Here is a 15,404-nt window from a genome sequence, read left to right on the forward strand (position 1 = left end):
AGAAAGGACAGTTTAAAATGGGAAGAATGCTACTGGACTCAAATGTTAGCTCTCTCCACGATACTGTCAGATGTGTTGAGTTTCTCCAGCATTTTGTATGCATATCAAATTTCCAAATTATTTTTACTTTAGGTAAAAATAAGTTTTGTGAAAGAATAATAAAATGATGTAGTAAATAGTCATACCCTTCAATAAATGTGGAGAGATGAGAGGTTAAAATATGTTCAGTGATGGAATCATGTTGCTATTATGACAAGGATGATAGTGGGAATGGAGATGAGTGAAGATAGAGATCATATCCAGGGGACAGTTCCAGCTAGCCATTTACCTAATATTTAGCTAGTGAAAGCACTCAATAATGCTCCAAGTATTTCCTCAGGAGAATGATAAATACCCAGATCGGTATAGGATGCGACATATTTGTGGGTCCTACTGGCTATTGTGGAATAGGGTCCAATGAAAATGAGAAGATGATAGAGGAAAAGGAACAAAGTAATGATGCACTGCTGAAAGAAGGTAGGGGGAGGCAATGGCCGAGTGACATTATCGTTCAAATATTAATCCAGAAACTCAACAAATGTTCTGGAGATCTGGGTTCAAATCCTGCCACTGTAGATGATGAACTCTGAATCCAATAAAAGTCTGGAATTAACAGTCTAATAATGACCATGAATCAGTTGCTGGAAAAACTCATCTGGTTCACTAATATCTTTTACGGAAGGAAACTACCAACTTTACTGTGTCTGGGCTTTGTGACTCCAGACCTACAGCTATGTGGTTAACTCTTAATTACCCTCTGGACAATTAGGGGTGGGCAATAAATTCTGACCTAGCCAGAGCTGCCCACATCCATCAGTAAATAGGAAAAAACAAGGTTGTTGGGCTTGACGATCTTGTAGGTAAAAACAATGACTGCAGATGCTGGATACCAGATTCTAGATCAGAGTGATGCTGGAAAATCACAGCAGTTCAGGCAGCATCCGAGGAGCAGGAAAATCGACGTTTCGGGCAAAAGCCCTTCATCAGGAATAGAGGCAGAGTGCCTGCAGGGTGGAGAGATACATGAGAGGAGGGTGGGAAGGGGTGGGGAAGTAGCATAGAGTACAATGGGTGAATGGGAGTGGGGATGGAGGTGATAGGTCAGAGAGGAGGGTGAAGTGGATAGGTGGAAAAGAAGATAGGCAGGTAGGTCAGGTCATGGGGACAGTGCTGAGCTGGAAGTTTGGAGCTAGGGTGAGGTGGGGAAAGGGGAAATGAGGAAACTGGAGAAGTCCACATTGATGCCCTGGGGTTGAAGTGTTCCGAAGCGGAAGATGAGGCGTTCTTCCTCCAGGCCTCCTTTAGAGATCGCAATTTCCCTCCAATGCATCTCGTCCACATTCCTCACCTCTGCCCTCAGACCCCAGCCTTCCAACTGTAACAAGGACAGAACCCCCCTACTGCTCACCTTCCACCCTACCAACCTTCGCATTAACCACATTTCTGCCACCTCCAAACAGACCCCACCACCAGGGATATATTTCCCTCCCCACCCCTTTCTGCCTTCCTCAAAGACCATTCCCTCTGTGACTACCTAGTCAGGTCCACGCACCCCAACAACCCACCCTCCTGTCCTGGCACCTTCCCCTGCCACTGCAAAACCTGCGCCCACACCTCCGCCCTCACCTCCATCCGAGGCTTCAAAGGAGCCTTCCACATCCAAAGTTTTACCTGCACATCCACCAATATCATTTATTGTATCCATTGCTCCCGATGCGGTCTCCTCTACATTGGGGAGATTGGGCACCTCCTAGCAGAGCGCTTTAGGGAACATCTCCGGGACATCTGCACCAATCAACCTCACCGCCCTGTGGCCCAACATTTCAACTCCCCCTCCCACTCTGCCGAGGACATGGAGGTCCTGGGCCTCCTTCACCACCCGACGCCTGGAGGAAGAACGCCTCATCTTCCACCTCGGAACACTTCAACCCCAGGGCAGCAAAGTGGACTTCACCAGTTTCCTCATTTCCCCTTCCCCCACCTCACCCCAGCTCCAAACTTCCAGCTCAGCACTGTCCCCATGACTTGTCCTATCTTCCTTTCCACCTATCCACTTCACCCTCCTCTCTGACCTATCACCTCCATCCCCACCCACATTCACCTATTGTACTCTATGCTACTTTCTCCCCACCCCCACCCTCCTCTCATTTATCTCTCCACGCTGCAGGCACTCTGCCTTTATTCCTGATGAAGGGTTTTTGCCCTAAACATCGATTTTCCTGCTCCTCGGATGCTGCCTGACCTGCTGTGCTTTTCCAGCACCACTCTAATCTTGATGATCTTGTAGTTGATGTCTGTGGAAACTCAACTTTTTTTTATTTAAAACTATGTCTGGCAAAGAATCTTCTATATAGGTATTTCAATAACGTCCTCACCAATGTATACAATTGTAACGAGACTCTTATTTTTAAATTCCAACCCCCAGCAATAAAGGCCAATTAACAATAAGGGTCAAAAATCCTGAATGGTCTGTGAAGGCGGCATTTGGTATGCTTTCCTTTATTGGTCAGAGTACTGAGTATAGGATTGGGGAGGTCATGTTGCGGCTGTACAGGACATTGGTTAGGCCACTGTTGGAATATTGCATGCAATTCTCGTCTCCTTCCTATTGGAAGGACGTTGTGAAACTTGAAAGGGTTCAGAAAAGATTTACAAGGATGTTGCCAGGGTTGGAGGATTTGAGCTACAGGGAGATTTGAACAGGCTGGGGCTGTTTTCCCTGGAGCGTCGGAGGCTGGTGGGTGACCTTATAGAGCTTTACAAAATTATGAAGGGCATAGATAGGGTAAATAGGAAAAGTCTCTTCCCTGGGGTTGGGGAGTCCAGAAGTAGAGGGTATAGGTTTTGGGTGAGAGGGGAAAGATATAAAAGAAACCTATGGGGCAACTTTTTCACACAGAGAGTGGTACGTGTATGGAATGAGCTGCCAAAGGAAGTGGTGGAGGCTGGTACAACTGCAACATTTAAGAGGCATTTGGATGGGTATATGAATAGGAAGGGTTTGGAGGGATATGGGCCAGGTGCTGGCAAATGGAACGAGATTGGGTTGAGATATCTGGTCAGCATGGACGAATTGGACTGAAGGGTCTATTTCCATGCTGTACATCTCTATGGCTCTATGACATGACCCTAGTTCTGGATGGCCATGGCATTTAGGACAGAGATGAGGACGTTGTATGGCCTTGGAATTCTCTGTCTCAGAAGGTGGGGATCGTAAAGTATTTTACACCTCGAGGTGGCTAGGTTCTTGCAAAGTAAGGAAATCAAAGGTGTAAGATGGGAGCATAAAATAGATCAGGCATGAACTTATTCAATGGTGGGGTGGATTTGAGAGGGCAAATGGCCTTCAGTACTTGTATACGTTCTAGGATCTATGTTTTCATGCAAACTTGGTAAAATTTAAAAAGCACCTCAATGTCAGTTTTTTTAAAAAAGTTGTTAAATACCAACATGCAGCCCGTGTGTGTTTTTGAACCACCTCCAGAAAAGTTGACCAGTGGCTGAATTACAGCGAGGTTTCAGTCTGACACCTCCCTCTGTTCTTTTACCACCCCCTCAGGGCAGGAACATTGAAGCCCCAGATGCAACAGAACAATGCTCTTTCTTTTTGCAGACCTAACAGAACTGGCTTCCCATCGGTGTTCATTGCATGTTCATATTACTGATTTAAAAATTGATAACAGATTTATTTTTCTTGTGCTTGCCTTCAAACAAGCCCTTCCTTTAAAAAAAGCTGACTGTAAAGAACTAGGTAATACAACAGTAGATGTGTTGCCAAATAGAATATTTGAAGTATCAAGTTTGAGCCTGTTACAAGTTACTGGTCCTCACCCTTAACAATTTCTCCTTCGAATCCTCCCACTTCCTCCAGACCAAAAGGGTAGCCATGGGCACATGTATGGGCCCCAGCTATGCCTCTTTGTTGGCTACATAGAACAGTTGATCTTCCGTAATTACACCGGCACCACCCCCACCTCTTCCTCCGCTACATTGATGACTGCATTAGCACCACCTCGTGCTCCCGCGAGGAGGTTGAGCAATTCATCAACTTCACCAACACATTCCACCCTGACCTTAAATTTACCTGGACCATCTCTGACATCTCCCTCCCCTTCCTGGACCTCTCCATCTCCATTAATGACGACTGACTTGACACTGACATTTTTTTTTTTACAAACCCCACCGACTCCCACAGCTACCTGGATTACATCTCTTCCCACCCTACCTCTTGCAAAAATGTTGTCTCGTATTCCCAATTCCTCCGCCTCATCTGCTCCCAGGAGGACCAGTTCCGCCACAGAACACACCAGATGGCCTCCTTCTTTAGAGACCGCAATTTCCCTTAAAGGTGCCCTCCAACGCATCTTGTCCACATCTCACACCTCCGCCCTCAGACCCCACCCCTCCAACCGTAACAAGGACAGAACCCCCGCTGCCCACCTTCCACCCTACCAACCTTCACGTAAACCAAATCATCAGCCGACATTTCCACCACAAGGGATATATTTCCCTCCCCACCCCTTTCCGCCTTCCGCAAAGATCGTTCCCTCCGTGACTACCTGGTCAGGTCCACGCCCCCTACAACCCCACCCTCCCGTCCTGGCACTTTCCCCTGCCACCGCAGGAACTGTAAAACCTGCGCCCACACCTCCTCCCTCACCTCTATCCAGGCCCTAAAGGAGCCTTCCACATCCATCAAAGTTTTACCTGCACATCCACTAATATCATTTATTGTATCCATTGCTCCCGATGCGGTCTCCTCTACCTTGGGGAGACTGGGGGCGCCTCCTAGCAGAGCACTTTAGGGAACATGTCTGGGACACCCGCACCAATCAACCACACCACCCCGTGGCTCAACATTTCAACTCCCCCTCCCACTCTGCCGAGGACATGGAGGTCCTGGGCCTCCTTCACTGCCGCTCCCTCACCACCAGACGCCTGGAGGAAGAACGCCTCATTTTCCGCCTCAGAACACTTCAACCCCAGGGCAATGTGGACTTCAACAGTTTCCTCATTTCCCCTTCCCCCACCTCACCCTCGTTCCAAACTTCCAGCTCAGCACTGTCCCCGTGACTTGTCCAGACTTGTCCTACCTGCCTATCTCCTTTTCCACCTATCCACTTCACCCTCTCCTCCCTGACCTATTACCTTCATCCCCTCCCCCACTCACCTATTGTACTCTATGCTACTTTCTCCCCGCCCCCACCCTCCTCTAGCTCATCTCTCCACGCTTCAGGCTCTCTGCTTTTATTCCTGATGAAGGGCTTTTGCCCGAAACGTCGATTTCGCTGCTCCTCAGATGCTGCCTGAACTGCTGTGCTCTTCCAGCACCACCAATCCAGAACCTGTTACAAGTTTGGCAAGGCAGGAGATAGAGGCACCAGTTATTGATATGTTGTCACACTTGTTTGAAGAACCTTTAACTTTTAACTCCTTACATATGTTTAGTTAGTATTCAGCCGACTGAATGAATTGTGATATCGTTATAAAATTTAATCAAAAGTTAAAGATGCTACCTAATGCTTTCAGTGACGGACTGTTCATTACTCTGCCATTCACACTCACTTTAGGCACATCTTTTGTTCCTATACTACAATCAGAGCTACACCAATAGTCTTTTATCACTTATTTCCTCCAACTTTTCCTTTTCTCCTCCCTATCCAAGTCCCTTTCACTTACTCAAAGCCTGAAATGAACAATAACTCCACATTTATAATTATAGTTACACTCATTTTCTGACTCCACAAAGACTACCTATCATTGACACGGATGGAAAATTCAATACCACTGCAATAATACTCATGAAGCATAATAGCATCTAGGATAAAGCAATCCTTTTGATTGGCCTGTAGTGACCCAAGCACTGTGGTTGACTCTTAATGGTCCCCTTGGCTCATTAGTAAGGCCACACTTTTCCAACTGCTAGGCACCTCATTGCAGAAAGGATGTAATTGCAGGTGAGAGGGTAGAGGAGATTTGAAAGAATGCTGTCAGGACTGGAAAACACAACGAACTATGCGGTACACTGGGACAAAAACAGAAATTGCTGGAAAGTCTCAGCAGGTCTGTTAGCATCTGTGGAGAAAAAAAAAGAGTTAACATTTTGGGTTGAGTGACCCTTCCTCAGAACAGAGATTGTGGTTTGTTCTCCTGTGAACAGAGCAGATATTGAGGAGAGGTTTGATTGACATGTACAAAATTGTGAGGAGCCAGCTTCTCTCAGAGAGGTCAGTGACTCAGGGACAGACTTAAGTTGATAAACAGAAAGATTAGAGAGAAAAAGATGATGATTTTATCTTGAGTAGCAGGGGTTAGAAATTCACTGCCTGAAAAGGTGGGTACGGCAGAAATCTTTGATTATTTTAAAAAGGTGCCTGAATATGTGCACTCGGAATTGGTGACAGTGATAACATCACTAGTCATCCAGACTAAGTGGGAGAGATGTGGGCTCAAATGCTTGAAAGATGGCTAATGGATTTTAAAATGCAATTAATGAATCAGGAATGCAAAACCTAATCTTAGCAATGGTAACCACTGATTGTCAGAATAATCCAACTGGTTCACTAATCATTAGTTAGGGAATAAAATCTGATATCTTGCTCAGTTTGGCCTACACAATATATTTAAAATTCTTCATTGCTCTCTGAAATAATCTAGAAAGCCACTCAGTTCAAGGGCAATTATGGATAGATAACAAACACTTACATTGTTGGTGACATACATCCTAGGAGTTAATAGAAAGGATGCCATAACCTGCCGGGATATGGATCAAATGTTGGAAAGTGGGAACAGGCTGGATGGCAAGTTTTTGGGCTGGTGCCAATACAAATGGACTCAGTGGCCTCTGTGTGAAACTTTTCATGATCTACTTCAGCAAATGTCAAAGTTTGGGGCTGGGATCGGATCTGTAGCTTAAATCATGGTGGACCAATGCTATGATTTGGAGTTTTATCCCAATGCAGCATGCAAAAGCAGCTCCCAGACTTAAGATACAGGCAGATGGCCAGGAGAGTATCATAGTAACTGAATACAGATAACTGGTTGCTTTGAACACATGATATCCAACAACTAACACACACACACAAGCTCTGGGGCTCATTTTCCAGACACTTAATTAAATTTGCTGAAGGGATTGAGGAGGGTGGCCTCTGATTTCTGTATTATATTTCAGTAATTTTTTTCCAGTCCTTATTCATAACAGTTTCTTTGTGAAGTGCTTAATTAGCACCAGCAACATACACTCATAATGCCTTTAACATCAAATAAAACAGCCCAAAGATGATCGCAGTCATATAATCAGACAAGTCAACATTACCACAGAACCAGAACTTATGGAGGCTGATTAAAAGCTTAGCTAGAGATGGGTTTTAAGGATAATCTTCAAGATGCAAGGAATGGAGTCAAGAAACTAGGATGTAAAAGGGTACAGGAGCCAATAGAATTTTGGGGTATATGAATTGCTGGAGTTAAAAGAATGCAAAGTTTAAAGTGGACTGGTGAAGTTTGCAGCTAAAGATGTGAAGACATGCAGCAACTTGGTTGTGAAAGTCTCAACATCTCTGGCAACATTCAAAACAAGCATGGCATCAACAAGCTCTAGCAAAATTAAAATGAACAGAAACTCTCAATTAGAGTTACATCTTGAATGAAAGTTATGTCAATTCCAGGACATCTCCACAGGAGTTCCTCAGAGTAGTGGCCTAGACCCAACCATCTTTAGCTGTTTCAATGACCTTCCCTCCATCATAAGGTCATCATTAGGTTGGGATTTTTGCTATTCAGTACTATTTGTCACTCCTCAGATACAGAAGCAACCAGATATCATTCTGGCTTGGTTTGCAAAATGACAAGTAATATTCACACCACACAACTTCCAGTCAATTACCATCTCCAACAAGAGGGAGATTGGCATCAACATTTGCCCCCACAGCACTACCATCAATAAATCCCTTATTGTCAATATGTTGAGTTTGCCACAGAGCAACAACTTAATCCAATCAGTCATACAAATACTGTGGCTTCAAGATCAAGCTGGAGGCTTGGAATTTTGCAGCAATTAATTCGTATCCCGACTCCCACAAGTTTGTTCACCATCCGCAAGAAACTTCAAGAGTGAGATTGAATGCTCTTCACTTGCCCGAGTTAGTTAACCCCAAAAAATCTCATGAAGCTTGACATTATCCAATAGAAAGAAAGCCTCTTGATTAAGAGAGGGAAAATTAGTGTTACTCTGAATATCTAAAGCCTTCATCTCCATAGCTGGATATTTTAAGGAATTTCTGCATAACATGCAATCATTGACCTTAAAACTGAGGGGGAAAGTTTCTTAGACAATACTCAATTTACCTTTCCCAGGGTTCTAATATATCCTGGTATAGAATCCAAAGTTGGTATCGGATTCAAACATAACTATTCTATGATCCACTTGGAATTTAATGGGTTTGCCGATTTCAGGCAAGGTTTTCAAAAGTTGTGTTCAATTGGGTCTTCATCAGTTCCCATCTGAGATTTTAGTTATATCCTTCACAAATTAAATGTACAAATTTTACATAATTCTGAACAGGACTTAGTTTCTTATATGCAAGGTTGTCATGAAAGGACAAAAGCTGAAAAGGAGTTGCTGGAAAAGCGCAGCAGGTCAGGCAGCATCCAAGGAGCAGGAGAGTCGACGTTTTGGGCATGAACCCTTCTTCAGGAGGGCTGCCTGATCTCCAGCATTTGCAGTCCTCATTTTCTCCATGAAAGGACAAGAGATATGCACCAAATTGTAATGTTCAGTTGATAGGCTGAATGGCCTCATTTTTGCCGTAACACTTCTGGGATTCTGTAAAACCGGTGGCATTCATTTCAGATTGAAGTTAGCAATAAGAGAAGCTGAGTCCCATGCAATGAATATATGAGCTAGGGTTATGGGAGCGGGGGGAGGAGACTAGGACAGAAGTAAATGTAGAGGCTCGAATTTCTTTAATTTGCAGCTACTTCCAAATTAATGACCGAAGATAACTATAAATACATTTGTCAAGGCCACTGAAAATTTTTCTAACATGTTTTTGGATAGATAAGGAACATCTGGAGTCACTGTTGTCCAAGAATGGACTGTGCTATTTAGTTATCAGTATTTAACAGTTGTCTGTGTGAATGACACCCAAAAATTAAAATAGCACCTTGGTTGCTCACAAAAATAAGTGGAATAAGTTGTGAAATTGTAAACAAAAATTTATTTTTTGATTTCAACTAGGAAGGAGGTTTGCAACGAACCATTGAAAAATAGTAATGTAAAAGGAGCAACAGGTCAAAGCTTAACAGATTCAAAAATGTTTGGCTCGATCACACAAAGTAACCTTTTAAGCCTGAAAAGAGTTTTAAAAAAAAACAAAAACACATCATATATGCCATTAGGCTCAACATAGAAAGTTCAAAGGGACAGTTAAAAAGAGGGAAAGAAAGGACCAAATGGGCCAACAGTAAACATAAAAGTGATTCCAAAAATGTTCAAGTAGTAATATCAATTAATGCATAATAAAAGCAAGTGTGCAAATTCTGAACTAAAAAGAAAACTTGAACATGCAAGCAGACAGCAAGGGTAAAGTACTGAATTAGTACTTTTTTTTAAACCAAGGAGAATGATGTCATGCAAGTCATAATATCATAGTAGAGGAAGTAGTTGAAGTACAGGATTGGCCAATAAATAATAAAATAGATGTATTGGAAAGGTAGGTAGGGATGAACGTAACTACGTCACCAAGTCTGAAGGGATGCATTTGAAATTGTTGATGGAACCAAGGCTGGAAATGGTGGACCTCCTATCCATAATCTTCAAATCCTTTGGCGAGGAAAGAATAATGCCGGAGGACTGGAAATCTATAAATGTCATAACTTTGTTCAATAAGTTCAATTCTTTGAGGACTGCTCAAATTTGGAAATAAATACTCTAGTTGTGAGCAAGCCCCAGTGATCTATAGCGGTCAATCATAACAACCTCCCCGCTCCCCACCACTCCCTGGTTCTGGAAGGATCCCGGCAATATGTTCGGGCCGCAGTAAACAAAACCATGGAAAATGATTCAGCTGCTACAGCAGTCGCCATGTAATAACCATGTGCAAACTTGAAATTTACTAAATAAAAAAAGGGGCATGTAAAGGAAACTGGTTGAGTGTCAAGAATCAGGGTAAATGGTAAACAATTGTTTTTCAGAATGGAAGGTATATATCGGCTTTTATCCAAAAGCTGGCAATTGATCCATTTCTTTTGTGACATATAGAAATTAACTGGACTTGGGAGGAAATGATCATTTGAGATTTTGCAGATAACAAGATTTGGAAGAGTAATGACAGGAATACAAGTCAATGAATGGGGGTTAACGTGATAGGCAACCACCAGGAGATGGAAAGTATTAAGTCAGAATTTAACAGGACTTTGACAGGTTGATGGAATGTACTGATATGCAGTATATGAAATTTAATGCAGAGAAATACAAAGTGATACATGTTGATAAGACTAATAAAGAAAGGAAATATAAAAGCACACAATTATAAAGGATTATAAAAATAGGGAAATGGAGGGTGCATACATCTTGAGAAGAACATCTTGAGAACGTAAACAAAAAGGCATGACAGACATAGAGAATAAAAGCAAGGATGTTATTATTGATTTTATAGATCACTGGGGCATGGTCTCAATTAAAGTATTTATTTCAAAAATTGAGCAGTCCTTAAGGAATAATGCAATCAGATTTAGGAAAAAAAAACTACAATAATAGAATGGTTCCAAGGTTGGGGTTAGCAGCAGTTATATGACTTATATGGACAGATTAGAGAATTTGGAACTCTTCTCCTTGGGGAGGTGAGAGTTGGAAGGGAGAATTTTTGACACTCAAATCACAAAGCATCTAGCCAATCCAAATAGAGTGAAATGTATTCCATTGGTGGAAGAATCAAAAATCCAAGACGTCAATTTAAGGTGAAACAGAAGCAAAATACTGCAGATGCTGGAAATTTGAAATAGAAGAAAAGTTGTTGGAAATATTCAGTATCTGTGGAAGGCTAATATTTCTGATCAATAATCTTTCATCAGAAATGCAATTTGTAATACCAACAAAGGGCAACATGAGGAAAACCTTCTTTTGCAGTCAGTAGTCATAAATGTGAATATTTACCAAAAATAAAGAAAGGTATGGGGCAGATTCAATTGCAGCTTTCAGAAGGGAATTATTTGAAAGAAAAATAATAGCAAGGGTGAGAGGAAAAGGAAATTGGTTGATGACTGATTGCCAGCTGAATTGCAAAGGCAAACAGCCACATGGGTTTGATAGTTCTATATCATAGAATGCACAACATAACACCATGAGAAAAGGAATACGTGTCAATGAATGGGGGTTAACATGTTAGGCAACCACAGGAGATGTAAAGTGCAGAGGAATGCAGATACATTCCAATCAACCATAATGGACTTCAGGTGGAAATATCAAATATATTTAAAAAAGGGTAATTTTTTTATGACAACCTCTGCAGCTGTGACTATGGATGTTCTTATTGTCTAAATCAGATCCTGAACTACAATCTGGCTTGAAATATCATATTTTGTCCTTTTTTTTTGGTTTTAGCAAGGTGGTCTTTCATTGAAACATAAGTACACAATTCTATGGATTTGATTTTAACAATAAAACAGAAGATTATTATTATGCCAAAATAACTTTTATATAATGGAATAAACCATACTATTTACATTAACACATATAACGATTTCAAAACATGTTAAAAAGCACTCCGGTTAATTTTCAAAGCATTTCTTTATATTACTGACACCAGAGATCATTTTTCTCTTTCACACCTATAGCACTTAAATTAATTGTGGCTTCCGTTTCTGGTCTTAAGAATCTAATAACCTCTTCCTTCATACAAGTGAATTTGCACTTCTGGTTTGGCACTTTCAAACAAAATTGATTACATGATAGTAATGTATTTCTTAATAGTTCTTGAGAGAGAGCACGAGAGATCAAAAGTCACGCCACTAGCTTAAAATCTAAACTCTAAAATGAAATTAAAATAGATACATTTTACATGTTACTTCACACCTCCCTCATAAAGACATACCTTTAAGAGGTGTTTTCAATACATATCAAAAACTACCTTAACACAAATGTCATGTCACATCTACAGTAGTAACAGATTAACATTAAAAGTTAGTGAGTCATTGTTATAGTATCAGGTCACTATATCATTCAGTAATCTTTAAGTGTGCACTCAATAATGCATACATTTTTACACTTAATATTTCAAACAGAATGCTTTTAAATTTATGGTTGTAGAATTTAACTCCATCTAATGATTCGCTAGTTCTTGTCCTGAAAATTCAGAGAAAATCAGAGTAATGTTGCTGATGAGTAGATTTCTTCCAAATTGATGTACGTCTCAAAAAAATGGTACAGAGCCAACTCAAGTTGTTGAATATCTTTGACTAAAGTCAATTTCTTTGAAAAATAACTGACAGGCTATTCAATCTCCATCCCATCATTTTGCAAGGAAACATTTACCATCTCAATGCCACTGGCATCAATAGGAAATGTGAATGGCTTCTCAAGTTAAGGACAGCTATTTTTGGTGTGGTTGTCAGCACAGTTTAAGTTTTCAAAGGCAGTTTAACACTTTTGGATACTTTCCGAATGTTCTACCTTTCTTCAGAAAGTTCATTAAATGTGCAACACTAAAGTATGGAATAAATATGGATAGAACTGACTTAGGTCAAAATGATAGAAAAATTTAAGTTTTATCTTGGGCAGAGAAAAATCCAGAAGAGCCCTTATTTCTACTTTTGAGTGCGACTTAGCCTTGCCCACCATTGGCCCACACAATTCACCTTTGCCATGGCAAATTTGTTCACCCAGATTTATAGTGGCTTTTTGTAGTCTATCAAATAGTTCAGTCATGTGGCATAAATGTTCTTCCCAGTTTTGGGCAATAGCAGCCAAATTGCCAAAGTAAATAATTGTTACATAGTCTTAGTGCTTTTATTGGTTAATAATTAAACAGTTGCAGGTGTTTTTGTTCCATTCCAAACAGCATGATGTTGATTGACAAAATCCATCCAGTGTTACAGAGCTTTTACCAGTCAGCAGAACTTGCCAATATCTTTTTAGCAAGTCTATTTGTGACAAAGAAAATTGGAGGAGTAGGGCCATTCAGCCCTTTGAGGCTTCTCTGCCATTGAGTACGATCATGGCCGATCATCCAACTCCATACCCTATTCCTGCTTTCTCCACGTAACCCTAGGTCCCTTTAGCCTCGATATTATATATAAATCATCCTTGAAGGAACTTAACATTTTGGCCTCAACTGCTTTCTTTCAAAGAAAATTCTACACGACTCTGGAAGAAACTTCTTCAGTCCTACTCTGGATCCTTAAACTGTCATGCTTGGTTCTTGAATCACGACAAACCACGCATTTCCAATTTGTACAATCCAGTCTTTCAATTTCAGAACAGGAGTCAGTTTTGGTTACCACACTGACTTTGACAAGACAGAATCTTTGTGACCTATTCGATTAGGCACGATCATAATGATCCAGTTCAATAGTGTCATTGCCCATCATGAATTTAACTTATTCCCTTAATTGAGCAAAACTCTCTACATTTAGATTTTAAAAGTGTTGTTTTAAAGGTACTGCCAAAACTGTTTTTCCTTATGCATTGCCACAAATTAAAATTATACAAAAATTATAAAAGCCTTTGTAAGTCACTTCAATAATTTTCTGCAAGATAAAACAGCACTATTTAACCTTTTAAGCACCTCTACTTTCCAAACAAATTGCTGGAGGGGTTATTTTGGAATTTTCCATTTCTAATTCATTCTCTAATTGTTCTGATATTTCTGTTTCACTCTCTATTTCTTTCACTGCAGTAAGCACACTTTTCTCTGACTATCGTCCTTGTCATAATATCTTGACAAAATGTTAATATTACATTTGTTGATTCTCTCTTCTGTCTGGGGTATTCACATCACTGAGGTCCAGTGAACATTACTTTTAAATAATTCACTGAAGACAGGTAATAGTTACACCTAGTCTCTGGCAAGTTTTGAACAATGGCCTTTTTAAATAAGCTATACATTTTCATTCTTTTTTGAGCACCCTTCAAGTGTTTTTTTAAGTCAACTCAGACTTTGGTCAGTTTTTGTAAGTCAAAGCATAGTCTGGAAACAGTTCTAGCTTTGATTTATCAATTTCTCTTAAATTGGCATTCTCACCTCAAGCCTATATATTAATACAAAAGCACCAAATCTTGTGAACGTTACAAGTGTCCTTAAAATGGACAATAGTAACAAAAGGAATCCCCTAACTTCAATCAAGAGGACATTCTTGGCATATGCTTTAATCATGATTTTCAAAGTGTGATGCCATCTTTCCAAAGTATCTTAAATAGGAGTGTGTTGGAGCAGTTCTATATTGTTTCATTCCAAAATTGCAACATTAATATTATCAACACAAGGTTCAAATTATAAAGTAGTCAATATCTTGTAAAGGAAAACTGATACATTCTTATTACCATTTTTGCAATAATTTCCATGAAAAGCACTCCAAGAACCCTTAACATTGCTTTTCCGTTGCAAATTCTAAAACTGTCCAATTTAGATTTCTTTCTTGCTGTCCAAAATGTTAGTTTATAACCTTCAGGTTAAGCTCATGAGCATGGAATAATCACAGATGTGCCTGTGAAAACATGAATATTAAAGTACAAACTTGTATTTGCCACTTCACTTGTCCAGCTACCTTCTTAAAATTATACATTTTGACCTCATCCACAGTAACTTTAGGCCCTAACCATAAATTCTTCACTGGAATCAGAATCCTCCTCCAAATCACTTCCTGCTCTTTTAGTCTTTACAGTAAGCTTTTCTTTGGGAATATACAGAATATGAATTGACCAATCACTTTGGTGTTCAAGTTTTTGTTAAAATCCCATCTCCTTCAGTTTTGTCTTTCTCATCACTTTCCATTTCTCCTCTAATTCAAGTAGTCATTTCTTTCTCCCTCTAAAATGGGAGGCGGGGGGGGGGGGTAGGGGGGGCTGCAGGTGTAAAGAGTCCCTTTTGCTGTCATTTCTATACCCGTTTCTAGCCTTTGGATAAAGACCATTTGCACATTCTTCCATATCTGACCTTGAGTTCAAGTTTTCAACCTATATCATTGAATCCACCTTCCTCTTCTGTAACACTGCCCATTTCTGATCCTTCTCATCTTCCCCAAAGTTCCCATCTGGTTCTTTATTAGAATAATTGAGTTCAGAGATGCCAATCTTCAAACAGGTTAGTCTTCCTCCATAAACTTGAACTGACCAAAACCTCTGCTGTTCATTTCCTAATCCACACCAG

This window comes from Hemiscyllium ocellatum, chromosome 2, assembly GCF_020745735.1.
Source record: "Hemiscyllium ocellatum isolate sHemOce1 chromosome 2, sHemOce1.pat.X.cur, whole genome shotgun sequence".
In the NCBI taxonomy this organism is placed as follows: domain Eukaryota; kingdom Metazoa; phylum Chordata; class Chondrichthyes; order Orectolobiformes; family Hemiscylliidae; genus Hemiscyllium; species Hemiscyllium ocellatum.